Source organism: Anastrepha ludens, chromosome 3 (assembly GCF_028408465.1).
Source record: "Anastrepha ludens isolate Willacy chromosome 3, idAnaLude1.1, whole genome shotgun sequence".
Taxonomy (NCBI): Eukaryota; Metazoa; Arthropoda; class Insecta; order Diptera; family Tephritidae; genus Anastrepha; species Anastrepha ludens.
In genome coordinates, this window is record NC_071499.1 from 128,200,760 (window position 1) to 128,221,656 (window position 20,897).

At 36.3% G+C, this 20,897-nt stretch overlaps 1 protein-coding gene across 2 annotated transcripts in view; it reads right to left on the minus strand.

The window, feature by feature from the left end:
- LOC128859193 (serine-rich adhesin for platelets) overlaps positions 1 to 16,868 on the minus strand; it is a 128,121-nt gene extending 111,253 nt beyond the window's left edge. The window contains exon 1 of one of the 2 annotated variants that reach the window (XM_054095974.1): positions 16,723 to 16,868. The gene's annotated coding sequence lies outside the window, so the exon portion shown is untranslated. Of the gene's footprint in view, positions 1 to 16,718 lie in introns of both variants that reach the window. The other variant, XM_054095973.1, reaches the window with a different exon arrangement.
- Positions 16,869 to 20,897: the final 4,029 nt, after the last annotated feature.

Sequence of the window (20,897 nt, forward strand, 5' to 3'; positions counted from 1 at the left end):
CAATGCGCACAGGCGGCATTCAATGTTGTAGCAAGTCCAATACTTACAGAGTGCGAGGTATTGAAGCGTGTTGGTACTCGTATTTATTTAGAGCTGAGTGGCTGTGTGTCTGCTTGTCTACGCACATTTGGAGTGTTAACTCAGGCCCCTAAAGTAGCCAATGCATCGCCAATGAACGCAGGCATGCCGATGCTTGGCCAGTGGCTGCTCTGGAGGGCTATAAATGTACAATTGGTGTGCGCTGCTGCACACTTAGGTATACTTCTGCTGGTATTTACGCACCGCTCTGCGTATGTGTGGCCTGTGTTTACGTTAATCCGCTACAGCCACTTAAGTGTTGCTCCCATCACTTCTGTATCTTGGGCTGTTTCTGTTTGATCACTGCCTTCACGGCGTTTTGCTTGACTTGCTACAGCTTCGAAGTAGAGATTCTCGATAGCTGTGTGCAACTTCAGCAACACCTCAGATAGACGCATGCCAAATTGGCAGTGGATTGTAGGAATAAAGAATGCGGTAAAAAATATATAAAAAATAAATAATGTCAGAAGTGAGCTGGAAGCTATTGCATGCTGCGAGCGCTGTGCGTACGTGAAGTCATGGCGACAAAGCTCTCTAAAAACTGAGTAGGAATTTGAAATTCATGAAAAAGAAGTGAATAGATAATAATAAAATGTGCTGTGAATTTGGGCGTGACAAAAATAAGACGCGGAAAAGTCAAACAAAGTTAAAAGATATAGCAAATGGCACAGTTAAACTGAATACAGACTGAATACTCGAGCTACGAAAGTCGACTTATTAAAAATTATTATTATTAGAAAACAATGTAGAGGAAAGTTCACTCAAGTGCGCCAATAATATCGATAAAAATTCGATAACGTTAGGCTGCGCTTCCAATTAATGAGTAATTTCTAATTAGTAAGCGTTCACGCGGCCGCCGTAGTCGAATGGGTTGGTGCGTGATTACCATTCGGAATTCACAGAGAGAACGTTGGTTCGAATCTCGGTGAAACCAAAATTAATAAAAACATTTTTCTAATAGCGGTCGCCCCTCGGCAGGCAATGGCAAATCTCCGAATGTATTTCTGCCATGAAAAAGCTCCTCATAAAAATATCTGCCGTTCGGAGTCGGCTTGAAACTGTAGGTCCCTCCATTTGTGGAACCACATCAAGACGCATACCACTAATAGGAGGAGGAGCTCGGCCAAACACCCAAAAAGGGTGTACGCGCCAATTATATATATAAGCGTTCACACATACAAGGTGGCGCAAAATTAATCATACTATTGCGTGCTGTGGCCAATATCAGGCCGTTAACCGGCTCTCAGTGAATTTGAAAAAATCAAAAAATTTTGAATTTAGTTGCCTATAATCGTGCTTATATTGATTGCATATAATATATTTTAGTTGCCAAACTTGACTTGCTTTTCTTTACATTTTTGTCTAATCTGTATAGTACTTTGTACTGTAGATTATTATTAAAAAAAAAAAAAAAAAAAAAAAAAAAAAAACCTTAAATAAAAAAAGGTGGGAAAAAACATTATTTGAAATTAAAAAAAAAGGGCAAACAAATGTTTTTCAAATATACATATATATGTTTTTAAATATAAAACAAAACAGTTTTGTCTAATCTGTACAGTACTTAAAAAAAATTAAATACAAAAAACTAATTTATGTATATTATAAAAAACTTTATATAAAAAACAGACCTTTCTTGGTAGAACAAGGTAAAGATATGACTCAAATCTTTCATAAAGTAACTCAAGCGGTTATTGATTGTGATCACAAAATTATTAACTCGCTAGCGAAATAACGCTGAGTTTGAGATATGCCTCTACTTATATATTTATACGAAATTATTTTTATTTATAATTCATTTCAATGAAGTTGCTTCCTTCTCTCACTTTTTTTTAACTTTTCCCACTCTTTTCCCCTTGCTGTCAAATTTTGTGAAGTGTAACTTAGCGCTTCAATAATTTTTCTTCTGTTTATTTTAGTGTTTACCACTTCCCACTTTCTGCTTTCTTTCGCATTCTCATTCGCTTCCTCCTTTCAACGCACTGTGTTAGGCTTGCTTTTTATGAATAATGAGCCAACGAAAATTTCCGGCAGCCACAATTTATTATGACGCAGCAATCAACGAAAATCCCAAAGCGAAGCAACTCCCCTAAGTGAGCTGACAAAAAAAAAAACGAAAAACGAAAATTAAATGACAAGAAAAATGAAGATCTCCAATAGAAGTGCGCATCAGTTGTAAGACAGACTGCTTAAAAAAAATCATGGGTAAGACAAAGTATGTATGTATATGTAGTTACCGAAATTCGCCTCGAAAAAGCTATTGAATATTCAAGTCAAAAATAAGATTTTTTAATAAAACCATAATTCCTTGGTAATATCGTCTACTTCTGCCTTAAAATATATCAAACAATATTGATTGTAGGCTTTTTGACTTGTGTTAACGAATTGCGTAAAAATATGTAGGGAAACTTCGAACCAGTGATACAATTCCTGGTTCACAAATTGTACTTTTCGAGCCAGTATGCCACTAGTTAAAACAAGTCTAGAAAGTGACTAGCTGAGAGAAGACAGAAGGTTGAGCATATACCCACGATGGAGAGAATAATAAGGTGGCGCCGATCGTGGTACCGCTACTTTGCTCTCAGCGTAATTGAGAGAATCGCTGCGTGAGTGATTTGTGCAATTTATTCGTGTGTTGTTTATATAATTTCTTCTTCTTATTGTATTCTTGTCGCATCTCTTTAATGCAACTGCACCGATGTGACTTCACAAACTCCCTGATGGGCACAACCTTGGTTCTTTCATTATTTCATATACTCGCACTCGGCTCTCAGTGAATTCGATGCAATCAGCGGTTAGTTGACGGAAATTTAGAGCTTTGGTTAATTTTTTTCTTTACAAACAACTTTTCTCTTTCTATTTTCTTTTCTATTTCATCATCTTTACTTGCATTTACTTAACCTAACTTTTAATTTTTGTTCATAAAACTTCGCTATTTTCACACTCTCTTTTTGGTTCTCTTCGCGAGGTTGCGCATATTACAACACCCCTACTTGACTCTCAGTAGATTTGGAATGTAAATGTATGAATGAATGTAAAAGCGTATCTATGACTAGCTTCGCTATTATGAAAACTTATATTTTATGAGTGTTTTTGTTGTTACATTTTTGTTTCCCCACCATTATTTGTTATTGTTGTTGTTGAGTATAGCAAATTGACAACTTAATTTGATTTATTTTTGAAGTGATGCTTAAGCAGATTGACATGTGAGTTAATGAAAAAATAAACAGAACAAAAAAATACCACCAAATTATGCGATGAAGCGAAGCAAACCAAAGAAATAACAATAATAGCAAAACAAGTTCCTTTGCTAGTAGTGGCGTAAAATATGGTGATGAAGAAAAAGATATGCCCATACTTTCATGTATATACATATATGATGTAACTATGGATGTATGTGACTGTGTATACTTTTACTTCTTATTTGGTAGCTTTGTTATGAAGACAAATAGGTAATTACACAAAATTATTTGTGGCAAGAAAAAAACGAAAAAAATATATTCCTCCATATTTTTTGCGTAAATGCCGTTTATGGGGGTGTAAGGGGGTTTTAGAAATCTGAGCAAGTAGCTATAAGCATTCTATAACCTCAATTCCTACTCTCATCGCCACCTCTCCACGTGGTACACCCTGGTAACCTGAGCAACCATAGCTGAAGACGACAAGGTATCTCACGACAATCGTTCCTACGTTACCTGAATGACACGAATTTATATCCGACCAAGGGCTTGTCACTCCAACACCATTCTCCGTATCCGTGGGGAATCATGGTGAAACGATTTTTCGAGGTGTACTACCTAACAGACCGTTATTCGGCTCTGAGCGAATTTGACAGATATGCTGACGTCATTCGTTTTGTATTTCACAAAATTTAGCTTTAGCTTAGTGAAACAAAAAAGGTTTTTTGCACCATACCTAACGAGCAAACCTGGTATCTATCATCCTTGATGGGGAATGTTTATGCTGCTATAACACCGGCATCGAGGTATCCAGTCCACGTGGGAGGCATGGTTGGGGCTAACGAGAGGGGAAGCATCGGAGCGGAGCTACCTTGAAACATATACAATTTAAAATCCTCCAATTAACCGTCTAGAAACGTTTTTATTGGGCGCTGTTAAGGTTAATGTTATGGCAACCATCCAGAGACGATTAAAGAGTTGAAAGATGCATGAAATCCAAATTGGCATTAGTGAGATGAGTGGCGAAACCCGCCAATTGAAAAATGTGTATCCATATTTAATAACAAGAATTACTCGAGCCCACTAAAACAAAATTGCATTAAAAAATATGCATGCGTCATTTATTTACAACAGAATTAAATTTCAAACGCTAGCTGGACCACCCTGTATTCAGTTAGTTTGACATCATTAAAGAGATTTTTATTCAAACCGAAAAAAATTACTATTGACATTCGGCTGATGTGCTGTTATAAACAAAGCTACGATTAGTTAAACTTTAATTCACTTTTTCTTTTTATTTTCCCACAAAACCCTCCACCTACCTTCCTACATTCCTATTCGCATCTACACATTAATTACATTTCTAACTACGCATTTACCGGCAACGTCGACAGCAGCAGCAGCCGCAGCTACGCCGCCCTACCTACCTGAATACACGCCCACAAGCCAACTGACTCATTAACTGTACAATTTAGCCGCCTACAGGTTGTGTTTTAATTGAAAAGCGCATTGCGCTAATATTTTAATGCTGTTTGTTGTTGTTGGTGCAATTTTAAGTAAATTTCTGCGATGTTCATATCGGCCTTTTGCATTCAAATGCAATGAGTCACGCCGTCGAGCAGCAACACTTTTGCCTTGCAAACAAAAAATTATAAAATTGTAGCTGTGACTTAAATTGACGAGTTCTGCCATCTCTGTGCAACCGCGTATAAAAACAAAAGCATGATTAAAAAGCAAATGTTTTCTAAGAATTTTTTTATTTTTTTTTTGGTCTGTTCCACAACAGTGTACTCAGCTATTCAAGTGGAGCACGGAGTGCTGCTATTCATTAAATCCATCATTCATCAGACCATTGGGTGGTGCACGCAATCCGTAATTCTGACACTCTTCTAAGTGTATAAAAATTATGTCATTGACAATCCGAAACTTCGCGCATTAACTTGATACGGGCAGTTCTTTGATGCCACATTGGATGACGCTCTGGTCTACTACGCTCTGGGGATCTACCCCAATGTGAGTTTCAACAGTCATTCTGAGATTCCTCACACAGAAGATGCATGGTCTCTTAGTTTACCATTTCGTTCATTTGAGTTTTATCACTGGGCGACAAATCTTTTACTTAGCTATGTTCTGAGTTTCCGGTGAATGTGCAGCTGAAAGTAGGCACCCCCCCTAACATCTCACATTTCGCGATAGAGTCAAATCTTTATTCAGCTGTCGAAACTTGCTATGAAATCTATCATCAAATCAAGAGTTTTGTAGTTGTCCACAAGCTCCGTTATAATTTCCCAAGAGTAGAACTCTAAGGCTCTCAAGGCTATCTGATTTTTCGACATATCCTTTGCCAAGTTAGTGGAGCTGTCGGAGCTGCCGAAAGCCTGACTCATTACTCAGCTTAGCATTATGGGCACCACACCTGAGATCCTTCACCAAACAATATGTTTTCATTGTTCTTTTACCGTTTTCTATTCACTACACAAAACATATCGCTTTTCCTCTGCTCAGATCTACTTTGCATTTAGAGCACAACTCTAACCAAACACTAACCGCAACTGCGCAAATAATAACCAATACGTATGCAATCCCATAACCAATTCCCTAAAAATGCCTTTGCTTCCACTTCACCCAATTTCTCTGTCCAATTTGCCTGCATACACACGTCGAATTCTCACTTTGACTAAATTATTTATTGACTCACTCATTCGTTCACTCACTCATTCCATAGTTCATTCATTCTTTAATACACTTTTCACTTGATTCACTGTTTTTAGCGCATCCAAACACTAACTTTTTAAATTTTATTTTCTCTTGGTTTATTTAACTGGCTTTTATGAATTTATTTGATTGGCAATCGATTTGTTTACGCTTTTAGTTTTGCGCATTTTCATTTCATTTGAATTATAGATTTCTCTGTCTGTGTGCTTGTATGCCAATGAGTATGATTTGTTTATCTATTTACAAATTTAAGTTGTGAGATTATAAAGGGTAAATTTGAGGCGGAAGAATAAGCGCGTCACTCTGTTGATGGAAAGCTTCCGTTGCAAGAATGATATTGAGGTTGAGTTTTTGTTATTATTATTTTTTTTTTTTTTTGAGATACCTAAACTACGTTTTTAGTCTGATATTCCAAAAGATTCTGCAAGCTACGGAATTACACCGCTCAGGTATCACCTTTCTATAAGCTGGCAAAAGACCATCAACAACATTTCATTAGGCGGCCGGCCCCTGGAGTGGTCCGAACCTCTATGCGAATATCCCAAACGACGGAACATTTACAAATTCATTAGGCCAGAGAGTATTGGATGCGGTACCTGCTGATGCTGTGAGAATACATTGACTTGCGTGGGATCTCATCTATGATAATAATAAATAAATAAATAAAACAATATACCCATGCACCTTAGAAGAATAATGTCAGCCATTCACAATGGATATAAACTCCAAAAAATACGTGAACTTTGAACAGTCTTAGTAACAGATATTTTGGATAATCAAAATGCTTTCAGAGCCTTAGAACTCTTACCAATTAATATCAGAGTTCGTGGATAGCTTCAAGCAGAGGAAAATATTACTGAGCACTTTCTTCTGCATTGGGAAGACCCACTAGTGGAGATTTCAGTTGAGATTCCGAATTAACAACAATTATGCCACGAAGGGGAAACGACCGTCAAGTTTCATTAAACGTGGCGAAAATCGGCTATTGCACTAGCAAAGAAGAAGAAATGCTTTTTGCCTGCAAGTGGATGGGATGAAACAGACATTTAGTGCTTACCACAACCAAAAAATTATAAAAAATGGGAAAAATGTGGTTAAGCAGACGATACTGAAAGGCTTGGAAACTAAACGGACATTTCATAGATTGAATAGATTTAAAATAGAACTACTGACAGCAGAATGCATTTTTTCAATATGAAATGAGTCCAAAAAGTGAAATGAAAGACACACACATCCCCAGTGATGCTTTTTAGGATGCAATCACAGTCGCTTTACTACAATTACATATTCTGTGCTCGCTGAACAGCGTGAGCGACGCATGTGCGAGACGCGGCAGACAACCTTTATGGGGAAAAGAGAAGTTGGACGCCCTATCGGACATTTCTGCCTTGGCATTGTAGCGCCTTTTAAACAAGAGTTGCATCTGTGAGAGTAGTTTGCTATGCAAATGAGTCTTTTAAGCCAAATCTTTCCAAGAGTTAAACTCTTCACATATTTTGCAGTGCCTCAGATAAGATTATCAATTCCTTTTACGATGCTTTGAATAGACGGTATTTTAAAGGAGAAGTTGTTTGTTAGGTTGAGCGCACCAGACAGGGCTAGTTTACTGGGGCGGCAGCCCTTGGTCGAGAAAAACAAGAGTCATTCCGGCACGTAGAACCAGTTGCCATGGGAATTGGAGGAAAAGTTGTCTCTGTCCGGTTGATTGATTGCTCGAAGGGACAAAAGCTGGCATACTTACTAGTCATCTAGCGAGAAACGTGCCTACGTTACCAAAGGCTTTTTTATACTATTCCAGACAAGGCGACAATTTACAGATATATTCCCTCGCCAAAGCCCAGTGGGGCTCAGACTGAATTCGGAATCTGCCGTTTTTCCTATGCTGATTTATGAAATGATAAGTCAAATACTGAAAGATCGAGGTATTGCAATACTTCTCAAAAATTTATGAACCAATCGGAGTTAGAAGAGAGTTTCTGGAGTTAGGAGGTTAAAACTTGAGGGTCTCACGTTAGAGATTCGATTTGAAGAAAAAGTTACGAATTTGAAAATATAACATTTAGGGATGAAGGAGTTAACGTAGGATAAGTTAACATAAAAGGGTGTTCTCAAAGACATCTATCATTCGCAGGCGGCATTTAAACTACATGTTCCTCCATTTGTAGGACGAATTCAGGACGTGCACCACAAATCAGAGAAAAGTGTCGAATAAATACCCAGCGAAGAAAGTTTGCGCCGATTCCCATTAAAATTCCCTAACCATCGTTAGGTAACCTGCAATGAAGTGTTGTTACCAAAACACAGAGAGATAAGGGGCTCAGCACCAATTCATAAAAGTGATTTGATTGATTTATGAATTTGAGCAAAAAAGAAGTACAGAATATTTCTAACTTGCTTATCACAAGGCATGAGTCATTCATGGAAATTCTCGAAGAATTCGAAATGCGTATTTTGGTAGACTCGTGTGATTCATAGCGCCTCGGAAAAAGCAATAATGCGAAAAGTAGAAACGGCAAAGTACTCAGATAACAACAGAGAAAACAAACAAGTGGCCAACGAATGACGTATCCTCGCACAATAAGTGGAAGGACGTGCCTATGCGCGCACACAAATAAAAGCGAGGAACAAGGCGCTTATATCCCGCTGTGTTCAGGCTGCGGCAAGTAAGACTGGTAGGGCACTGCAAACACTGGCAGAGTTAAAAATCTTCGTAACTAATGCAACTCACAACAATTGGAGTAGGAAGGCGTAAATGTCTTTATAGCTGACGTCTTTTTTAAGACAACGCAGGACCAATGAAGGCCAGCAAGACGGGTGGCACAAGGGGCACTAACGAACGCGATGAGAGAGAATAAGAAAAGCCAACTGCGTAGTAAAAATAAGCTGGCAAGGACAAAAAGCAAGACGCAATAAAGAGAGCCAACAACTGCTGCTGCACTCAGTGAGTGACTCTGTGAGTTTGTTTAAGAAAAACAACAAAAAGCTAAGGACAAAGGGCAGGACACTCGAAAGTTTGCAACGTCACATACTTGTAAGCGCATATACTCGTACATATGTACGTTCACCGACGCTGGCAGCGGCGGTGGTTAAATGCGTAGTAAACGAAGCAGCAACAAATTATGACTAACACAAGAATCCTGGCCTTGCTCACGCAGCATTTCGGTAACAGAATTGTTGGTGATTAGAAAAAGAGGTTGTTGCTTCACGCACTATTGTTGTTGTTGTTATTATAATGCTACGACTCCATTGCCTAACTGTTTTGGTGCTGTGCTCGCTGCTTTCTAATATCCTTTTGAGTAGTGGCTTTGCAGAACTCCAAACAACAAAACGAATAGGCGGCGCGCACTACATTCAGCTGTTGCTGCTGCTGCGAATGTTAAATAGGTTTTTTTTTACTTGCTTCTTTTTCTTCTTTAAGGAGTTGCCTTTTGCCTTTGCCTTCAATGCCTGCGAAGTAAAGCGGCTGCTGCTACGCTAAATTGTTATTGCTCGTTTGGGCTGACATTGAACACCCGGCGCAGCTGGCAAATTTAACACAAAAACAAAATTTCGACATAAGAACAAGAAAAACAATCAACAAAGCATGACGAGGGCCTTGTGTGTGCGTGAGAGGGGGAGAGGGAAAGAGAGAGAGGGGAGAGGGAGGGAGGCTAAAAAATGCAAAGAAAGGAATGAAAAAGGTCCATCGCCGATGTACTTAGCAGAAGCAACAAAGATTTTGGCTACAAGAAGGTTCAATTTACACTGGGGATTTACGACAAGAAGTTAATGAGTAGGCCGCCAACAGGCCGCATTCACTTCGACACCAGGCTCGATAAAAACTATTGCAGAGCGTCCATCAGCGGTCACTGCCGCTTAAACCATTACTTGCGATGGGAAATTTCTTCGAGTGGTCATACGTAGATCGTTTTGAGTGCTTTATGAACTGCTCAATGGGATATTTTTTTCATCAGAAAACACAATGTTAGAAAATTCGCCACACTCGAGCAAGCGCAACAACTCCTCTGCTCTTTTGCACCGAACTTTTTTTTGCTGGGGTGAAAGATCGTGTGCTTTTTGGAACTTGTAAGCCTTGACCTTGAGCTCATTTTTCAATATGCGTCGAATGCTGTCTTGCGATATTCTCAGTTCTTTGGCCATTTTTCTTCCACTTCGACGTGGATTTCGTTCAAGTCGAGAGTTCACTTCCCGAACCATTTCTGGCGTTGTTGCGGTTTTTTAGGTCCACCTCCATAGCGTTTTGCAATGCTACCAGTACCATTGTAACGTTTTATAGTGGGATACACAAACATTTTATTCACTTTGAGGTGACTGAGCTCACGAACAATGGCTGGTTGTGATTTTCCAGCCAAATATAACGCAATCACAATATTACGTTTGAATTCCATCACAGAAATAAAAATAATCAACAAAACTCAGACGCAAATGCTTTTGATGGCTTATAAACAATACCTGTATATTGAACTGCCATTAGAACAATTTTGACGTTGATGTCAAGAGCTGTTTTACAGATACAAGCAGTGTGAAGTTGGTAACACTTCATATCGTTCACCATATGAAATATTAATGACATATTTTTGATTTAAATAAAATATATGTATAAATATATATATATATATATCAAATATTAATATTTGATATTTTTTCAAATAAAACATATATATGTATGAAATATTAATAAATAACTTTTTTTTTTGTTTGAGTACAAATCGAAATACACCCACCAAATACAAATCCGTAAACTCAAATGCATACAATCAAACATACCTTACTAAAAATCAACCATTAATATACATACAGGTATCCCTTGTATAACGCGGTCTTATACAACGCGGTTTCGATATAACGCGATTTGGAAAAATTAGGTTTCAGTACAACGCGAAATTTAGGCTTATATAACGAGAAGGGGAAAATACATAATTATATTATAAAATCTGGTAACACTAATTTGCGTACTACATATATATAATATGTAATGTATTTTTAATGTAAACCGGGAATTACCCTTTTTTGCCTTCACAACATGTGTGAGTATACCAGAAAAGGAGCTTAAAAAACCACCCACCAAAAACTGATAACAGATTTTGCAATTATAAAACCAGTAGAAGAACCACAAGGTCCCACAACTAGTTTCTTATCCAATAGCGAAAACTATGTTGAAGAAATATCTTCTGATGAAGCTATTGCTCCCCCAAAACGCCCACGTGCAAAGATCTTTAAAGACAGTGAAATAGATGAATTACCATAAGAAGTTTGAAGAATAACAATAAAGTTTTTAATAAACCTTTAATTTGTTTTAGTTTGTTTTTAAATTGTTTAATGTGCACATAATTATTTAAATTTTGTTTTTTGAATTTTGAAATATGTATGTACATACATATGTACAATATTATTATTCATATCTTGTGTTTTTAATTGTATAAGAAAGTCTGAACTTTAGTATTGAGTTGAAATATATGTGCATCTGTTATTTTGTATGTATTTGATTTAAAAAAAAACCTATTGGAACATAACCCCCAAATTTATATGAAAACTATGTTTTAGATAACGCGGAATTACATAACGCGCAATTCTTCTGGAACGTAACTATCGCGTTATACGAGGGATACCTGTATATATGTATGTCTATAAATATATAATATATATATATATCCATAGATATACCTATATATATATATATATATATATATATATCTAGACGTATATAATATAGAAATAAACTGGAAAATTTTGTATTTTTATTCATATATTATCTTCTAAAATTGTTTATTTATAAGATGTCTGATAGCACTTCTGTTGAAATAACCAAAATAGGAGAATTCTTGGTCAATTTTACAAATTTTGAAATCAACAAACTTAAAAACTATAACCCCGCGCCAGGTGAGGTTTTCACTTTTTGAAATTCATGGGGCATTATATGGAAAATTTCCCATTTTGCTACTGCAATCGCAAGTTTATTTATAGCAGTTAATTTTTTAATTCCTTTTTATTGATTACTTTTGCTACATTATTTTATTTACTATTTATTAGTTTTTCAATGTGTTAGGAAATCATGTGAAGAGTGACTTGAGATAATATCTAAAAGGTATTAATTAATAATTCGTGTGAATTCATTATAAACAGACAACCAAACGCCTTCCAAGCCGTCCGACCGAGTTGTATCGACTTTGCTTTCGATACTATTTGGTTAATTTAATTACCACATTTTGTTGGTAGAGATTTTTCTGCTACAATAACCGGCAGTTGATGAAGCTCACAAACACGCGATGAAGAAAAAATAATTATTCTTATTAGAAAAATAGCAAATCAATTTGTAAAGTAACTGAGAATGAATAATAAAGAGGTTTTTAGTTTGGCAACTTCGTCAAACTGGTTTTCAGTACAATAAAAGTATTTTTCTCTATTCGATTAATAAAATCTCTCACTATAATTTCTTTGTCATTCGTACCAACAGGTTTTTGCAGCAGCTTTTGAGATGAATTCCATTTTTTCCAGTTTTTTGTTTTTAAATTTCACGGCACTTTAACCGAAATAGTTTTGCAGTGAATTAATTAAAATTTACCTCAATGACCTAAGCATTGAGGTATTTTTATTTTCATTTGTTTTTATTTTTGGTAAAAAATTATAATAGAAAATATTTTCCCACGCCAAAAAAATTATTGGGTTGATTTGAATATTTTTTTCTGGCTATTTTACCGAAATTTTAATTTAAAATTGTCACGCTTTTCATGTGAGCAAAAATTTGGGAGCAGAGCAGCAAACAGCGGAAATAAAGTAAAAAATAAGATGCAAATTTAAGTAATGTATAAAAATTAATAATAAAAAATGGGGAAAATGTATAAAAGGCGTGTGGAAAACCAGAAGCATACACATACACCTACACATTTTCTAAAGTGCTGATATTTATAAAGTTGCGAATTTTACAAGGTGGCACAAAAGTGATTATCATATTTTTTTTAATAACTTTGTTTTTGAATAAAAAAAAAATATTTTGAGTGATTGATCTTTATAAAGCGCGCTGCATTGCCTAACTGTCTAGTCAAATATGTTTGACGTATGACGTCATTTGCAAAAATTGTAAATCTTCCAATATGATGCTTAATTTTGCGCCACCTTGTACAGGAAATACTGCTATTTTCAATCAGTTTAGTGCTATATATTTAATTAAATGAATTTATCGGCTGGATGCGCTTCAAAACTAAAAATATTGGGTGAAGTAAAAGGTTTTGAACGCTTCCCGGTAGATTCTTTAGTGAGCCCCATATCAAACATTGCATCGGTTCTTAACCTAAGGCCATTTAAAGGTGATATTACGCTTAAAAAAATGTGTTTCTTTGAAAATATAATAATGTATTTGGTGCAGCCAGTGGAGGTTCGCAGCGTTTCAAAATTAATAAAAAATAAAATTGAATACATTTTTCGATTCCAGCAGTAGGCGTAAGTGGCAAAAACAAAGGCTGTGCTTTCCTTTTCTACCACGATATATTTGCTTATAATGTCTAAGTGCGTGGACCGAATTTAAAAATTATAACACGCAAATGTAGTCACTATATTAGCCTTTTGATTTATATTACTTTTTATAAATTAAAATTAAGAATTAATAGCAATATTTAACGTTAAAAATGCAGCTTTTTTGCATAAGCTTAAAAAAATGCCCTATTACAGACGCTTATTTCACATAAATACAAACACAGAAAAGTAACAAAATCACTTATAAACATTCTTTATTACATTAAGATTCGGTTTAAAGCTATTTTTACTAAATAATAGTCCGAATTCTATTAAAATTCTATTATTACAAATGTTCTTCTAACCGTTTGTAATACCGTGCATAATAAATTTGAGGAGCGAACTGTCAAACGAACGATGAGAGAGAGAAGAACAAAGCGAAATAAGAAAAACCCAGTCAACCAAAAGCGAACAATTCTTTTATTATTTATAGGGGCGCTTTTTTAGTTTCAAATATACATAATATTACAAAAACAAATAATTTTCCAAATACTGAAAATTTGGAATAAAAATCGCGCGATTTTTATTCCAAATTTTCGCCTGCGGCGCTTTTTTAATTTCAAATATACATACATATATATTACAAAAACAAATATTTTTACAAATACTGAAAATTTGGAATAAAAATCGCGCGATTTTTAGTCCAAATTTTCACTTGCGGCGCTTTTTTGATTTCAAATATACATGTTTATAACAAAAACAAATATTTTTACAAAAAAAATGTATAAATAGTGAAATAATGCAAAATCGGACAATCTAAATTTTCGCCATCGGCACTCATAATTTTTACGATAAAACAACGTTTTCATAAGTGCTATGAAATATAAAACCTAAGTTAAATGCTTGCTGGGTTGACGACTGCTGTATACTCTTCTCTTCAACTGTATTTCAGTACAAACTGCAAATGCGGTCGGAAAAAACCTAATTTTTAAACTTCTCCTGGGGGTTGTATAGGGACACTAGGAGGTTGGGACTTTCACAGTTATAATGGTGTGACCTTGCTCTTTCTAATGGGCGGGGTGGGAGGTACCACGCCTCCTCCCCCTCCGCCCCCCATTCAAATATATCGTGGTAGTAAAGGAAAGTTTTGCCAAAACAAAATTTAAGCTGTTTATGGATTCAACCCAGTATCATCGAATGCAACAGCAGAATGTTGATTCCAATCTGGACCTGTACGCAGGCACACAAGCATAGACCTTGTAATGCAGAAGATAGGTTAGCCAGATTGCTTGTCTAAGACAAAACGCTCGGTGGAATAAGAAAGATGGAACGCCACTTTGAAGTAATGCGAGAGCGGCTCCAAACGAGGGGGAGGGAATGTTTTACTCTCCAGGCATACCATTGCTGCGACGGCAGCCTTGATGCTGCATTAGGCATTTTAAGCCTCCTCATCCTTGGAAAAAATACCAATCTGGTAATATGGGCGTCGCAGATGAGGCACACTCTGGTAGGCCAATGTCGAAAAAGTGGATAAAATTGTGGAAGTCTTTGAGTCGGATCGGCATTTGTGCGCATTTATTTAATTGTCCAGGCATTGAAAACTAGTCAGAAAACTGTTTGGAACTATTTGTATGAGGATAATTACTATTGAACGACGATTAAACGTCGAAATAAAAGCTTGCAGTTTGCTCTGTTCCGGTAAAAGTAATTTCTTAAAACTTTTTTTTAATAACTTTTTCACTTTCTCAGCAATTTTTGAAGTATTCTCCAAACAAATATTTATATTTTTTGTTCTTTGAAAAATACTTTGCTTTAATTTATTGCTTATTTTTCACTATTTTTGTTATTAATATTTTTGTGAAAATTAGCCCGCTCTGCAAACGCTATTTTTTATAATCTTTCGCTTTTTAAGTATTTTGCTATTGCTTTGTTATTTGGCTTCATTACATTTTTATGTGAATTATTTCCATGCAAACCAGCACTTATTTGCTTTTTAGTTTTTTATTTATCTCGAATTTTCTAAAACTTTTGTTTTCCATCAGTTTCTTTTCACGTTTTTTCATGACTTTTCAACATTCAAAAGTTTGCACTGCGGCGCCACTTTGATCGCATTTGTATAAACAATTATTCGTCCAAGTTAGACATCTTCACTACAACCTTTACCTTTGCTACGTTCTAATTTATCAATTATCGCCACAAACAAGTAAAAAATCATAGTAATAAAAAATACAAAAATTATAATTCATACATTTGGCAGAGCACCAACTAAGCAAACAAAGACAACAACAAGCGAAGGGGCAAATTTTCACAACTTTTCTTTTTTCTTGGCCTCTACCTTTTCCGGTTATTCAACTATTTAATATTGTATTATTGCACTCATTATTTCACTTTACGGCTTATTTTGCTTTCATTTTTTGTGGATTTAATATAGCTTAGCTTTTTTTCACGAATACCAAATGATATATCAATTTTATTGCATCAAATTAACAAAAATATGGGCAATTTTTCTTTCACTAATTTATTGCATAACACAGACGGACAATTGGCAGTTTTTATTTTATTAAATTTCATTTTTTTTCTTGTAGATTTTGTGAATTTATTTGTAGACAATATTTGTCCTCTTTTATTTTGCCCACTTTCTAAATTTCCACATACACGCAAATCATTTGGATAAATACGCACAGATTTGTATGAAAATGTTATCAGTAGTCCGACAAATTCACGCCTCGCGATATTAAAAAAAAAAATAAAGTCGCTCACTAAAATTAAGGGCGCGCGCGTTTTACAATCCGCACAACAGAAAAAAGTTCAACGAGGAAAAATCTACACAAAAAAAATCAACTAAGCTCGATATGATGATGATTCTTATTTACATTTCACGCGCACGTTTCGAGCGAAAAACGAAACGCGAGTCGGGCACACAGAAAAAATAAGAATAATAAACCAGCAGTGTCGAGTTACGCGTCGCGTTGCGCTGCCGCTCACCACCCACCGCACACCACGACAGCCAACCAGGCCCAGCTAGCGTACGACTGACCGACAACCGGCTATTTTACAATAAATTGTTGTTGCTGTTACCTTTTTTGTGTTTTCAACGCGTCATTCATGTGAATGTTGTGCTTTTCTTTTGCGCCGCAACAGCACCGGTTAGCGCGTTGAAGTGGTGTGGAGCAGCGGTGGTCACGGCAGTGCACCCGCGCCGCGCACAGTGGCGGCGTAAAACCCATAAAACGTTCACGCTTTGCATATACGAACGCGCATCCACGAACATGGAATCGCGTTACTGAACGTATTACATACATACATATATCCAAAGTTATTAACTACGCGTTAAGTCGGCTCTAGAGTGGGCGTGTATGCGTGACACATTATTGCCTTAGTTGATTTAACTACTTGTTTTCTTGCTTACATACGTTTCGCTTAACGTTCTATGTGATGTATTTAGTTCGACAGGTAGAGCAATACTGAAGTGGCTAACGAAATGCTAGTGGAACTATAAAGAAAATGTTGCAGCCGAAGTGCGCTCACTGGAGCGCGAAAAGAGAGCGCCATGTGTCATTCGAGAAGGAACGCTGCGGCGAGAGCCAATACTTGGGCTTGCTCGGCCAGACCAACAAAGCAACGAACAACCAGCAGGCCCACATCAGTTCCGACCGCCACCACCATCTGCTTGCCTGTGCCTGTTTGCTGAGTACAGTGTGCGACAAATGATGGCACATTAACAGTAAACAAATGCACATTTTTTATATGAGCAACACCGTCAAGGAAAACAGGTAATAAAAAATCAACGGAACTCTTTAGCAACTTCAAACATGCACTTTATTGCACTACAAGGTGGCGCTAAATTACTCATCCAATTTTGTTTTGAAAAACTTTTTTACTAAATAAAAAGAAAATTTTGAGTGATGGAAATCTTTATTTTTACGCGCTCCATTGCTTGACTGCTTGTATGCTGCAGTTGACTAGTTCACAAGTTTCAAATATGATTGACATACGACCCCAATGAAAAAATTATAAATTTTTGATAGTTAAATTTTGCGCCACCCCTTAGAATTCAATAAGTTATGCAATTGTATACCAAAAATCTTTCCAGAAATTCTAATTAAAAGCCATAGATAGAATTATGGTGAAAAAAATGTGGAATTTTTCTAATTTTTGTATTGTACAACATTCTAAAATTGGATGTACATGCTTTTTATCTTAGACAATCGGCTATACTTTTATTTATTTATTATTATACGGGTAATATTATTTAGTCTACGAACCAATTTTTTACAGACTAATTACAACGAAAAATAGAATAATTATCGAATATGATAGAAAAACCTAAAAAATAGAGATGAAAAATCTAGTTGGATAGAGCCCCAGACTGTATTAAACTCACTTAAAGGTGGAACAAGTGGAGGATTACGCAAAAGCAAATAGGAACATGCAGCAAAAAAAGTCAAAACTGGCTCAAATGTTGATGGGCTATAGTTTTGTCGCGTAGTGTATGTACTTGCGCACATTCGTGTATCGCAAAGATACATAACTATAGAGTAAACACAAAATTCTTACATTACCGCACTCTGCCACGACAGTTGGCCAGCTAGTGAGCCACTACTACAGGCAAGCAATCAGCTGACTCTCACTCTCCCGTCCTCACGTAAAAGAGTGCGCACTTCTACTCTCTCTCTCTCTCTCTAACTTCACATCTCTAATGCCTCGACGTTGCGAATTCTGTGCAAAAATTTTCCACTCGGTTTTACGTTTCCCTGTCATAGGCCGTCATCAGTTGTGTTGCATCGTCTTCATGCGCTTTCTTGTGTTTGGCTAAATGAAAATTTTTCCATCTCACAATGAGTCAAACGGTGCACGTTCATGTGTTTGTGCATAGCTATGACAGTTTTCCTCTCGTATTCGTGTAAAGTGGAAGCAGAAGTGGAAACACTGTCAAGCATGCATTCTACGTCATTTCGAGAACATTCGTTAGGGCTTTGGGTGGATTAAATTGGCTTAAATGGGATGGTTGTGTGGCTTTTAGTTAAATTTTGATAGTGTTTGTTGAAAATTTAAGTATAATATTTAGGATGGGATTTAAGATGTTTGAGGAATTTTAATGCTTTGCGCTTATTTTTAGGCAGTAGTGCGGGTATTCGAATTGAAATATTTATAAAAAGCCAACTCTTTTTAAAATGATTGAGCTAAGTTCCATCGAGTCGGAAAGTCAAATAATTTCCTTTTGGAAACTACAAGCTGAGAATCGTGTGTCGAGTGCCTGATATGTATGTACATATATCGACAGTAGGTGCTAGACTCTATTACCGCTGTGAACATGAAAATCAGTATGTAAATCTCCGAGCGCGTTTCTGCCAGTCTATCCAATTTTGCGACAATATCAAGACATACATCACAAATTAAAGGAAAAGCTCGCCAAACACATTTCAAGGGTATATGCGCAAGTCTATTATTATCACACATATATTGTTCTTCTTCTGGATCCACGCGATAATCGCCTAAGCGATTTTGGCTGAGTTCAATAAATCTCGGCAGTCGTTTCCTCCTCGCGCTGACTGATGGACGTTGAACACACCAAGTGAAGCCAAATCTTTCTCAACTTGAACTTTCCAACTTAAGGAAGGCCTTCATTCCTCTGCTACCACCAACAGGTACGGGATCGAATACAGTCTGGGCTGGCATGTTTGTATCCATTCGTACGAAAGGCAGCCGATGATGCTTTATTCAGCATGTCTTCGTCCCGGTAAAGCTTATACAGGTCATTGACCCATCTTTTGCGATATTCGACGTCGCAAATGAGCAAAGGTCCATATATCTCCCGTAGTATCTTTCTCTTGAATACTGAAAAGGCCGACTCATACTTCTGACGAAAATTGTATCATTCTGCGAAGGCTGTAAGTTTCATTATTGAGGTTCCCCATGTACACAGAATTTGAGTCAACTCCTCTAGATTAAATTCGTCCAGACAGTTGCGTTTTAGACTATAGCAAGTCTTTCCGTGTGGATACTAAAGCTCATAAACAGAGTAACAAGGCTCCCGCCGTTGAATCCGAGTCCATAAGTCTTTCATCACGCCAATGTGCATGTTTTTGATAAAAAAGGTTTTGAAAGAGAACAGTTTTGAGAAGTTTTGCTGCGTTGTATATCACATCAAATGGAAAAATATGCCAGGATATACCCTAACTATTCGCAAGTAGTAGTCTGGGCGATCACTCTGGCTGCAATAACTTTCCAAGTAGTAGAGTAGGCACTCAATACATAAGCACTTGTTAACTTCCTGCATCTGATGCGACACCACTTTCTCTAATTTAAAAAAAAATTCTATTTTTATTTCGACTTCCATATTATGTACATTCCACGGTCGTTTTGCTGTTGGAAACCCTTGAAAAATATTACCCATTTTAGTTTATCGGAAATAATAAGTCTCGATTTATATGGATCATATCCCCACTGCGTTAAAACTTTATGGAATTAAGACTGATAAGTGGAAACTTAAAGTAATCACATTTACGAAAATCCCAATTTCCAAGTGCCCCCTTTAAAAGTGACAAGCGATAAGAGGTCTGGGGTGCGAAGGATCTTACTGACTGTCTGTATCAGGTTATTGATAATTAATTAGTTTACTATACCTACAGGCAAAGGCTGATAACCGAGTTGTTACACCACTCTACGAAACTCATAAGACTAAGGAGCGACCTTCAACGGGCTATTGGCACACAAAGCCATAAAAGTATAAAATATTTCAATGTGGCGAAAAATTGCGCTTTATGTAGTTTTTTGCGTAGACTGGCCTTGCTTTCTCTAGCAGAGCTCTCACCCACAAAAAACAGCTTTCGTACCCACTATTTGCTACTCGTTGCTGGTACATACATATGCACACTAGTGGCGATTCTCATGAACTGGCAATCGAGTAAAGTCAAAATAGCGACATTACTTCATAAATAATGATTTTGTGTTAGATGATCGATAATTCAGTTGAATTTTTGTTTCAGGAGTGTTTAGTATTTTGTCTATGACTAAAAAGCGTATGGAATTTATTTGAAAGAAGAAGGGAATTAAAATTAACAGGCGAAATGAAAGAAATGGTGAATTACAAATAATATAATAAATTTTATTAATAATAAATATGTATGCTTTTTTTTAGATTTTTTTACTTTAATGTTTCTTAGCATAATAATATCTAAAATGTATTCGTTGGGAACAATTTTTTAAACTATTTTTGACTCAATTTATTTTAAAACTTTAAATGCACAAGTGTGTAGTTAAATTTACTATTATTATGTTGGAAATTGTTACATTTAAGTTTACATTATATAAACAATAATCGGTTTCGAATTTTATAGCTTCCAATAGTGATATATTTTAAAATACTAAAAAGTCTTACAGTCTACAGCCTTATTTTAAAATAATCTATACTATAAAGGTGAATGTCTGTACGTTGTCCGCGCATCACTACAAAACGACAACACCAAATGACGTAAA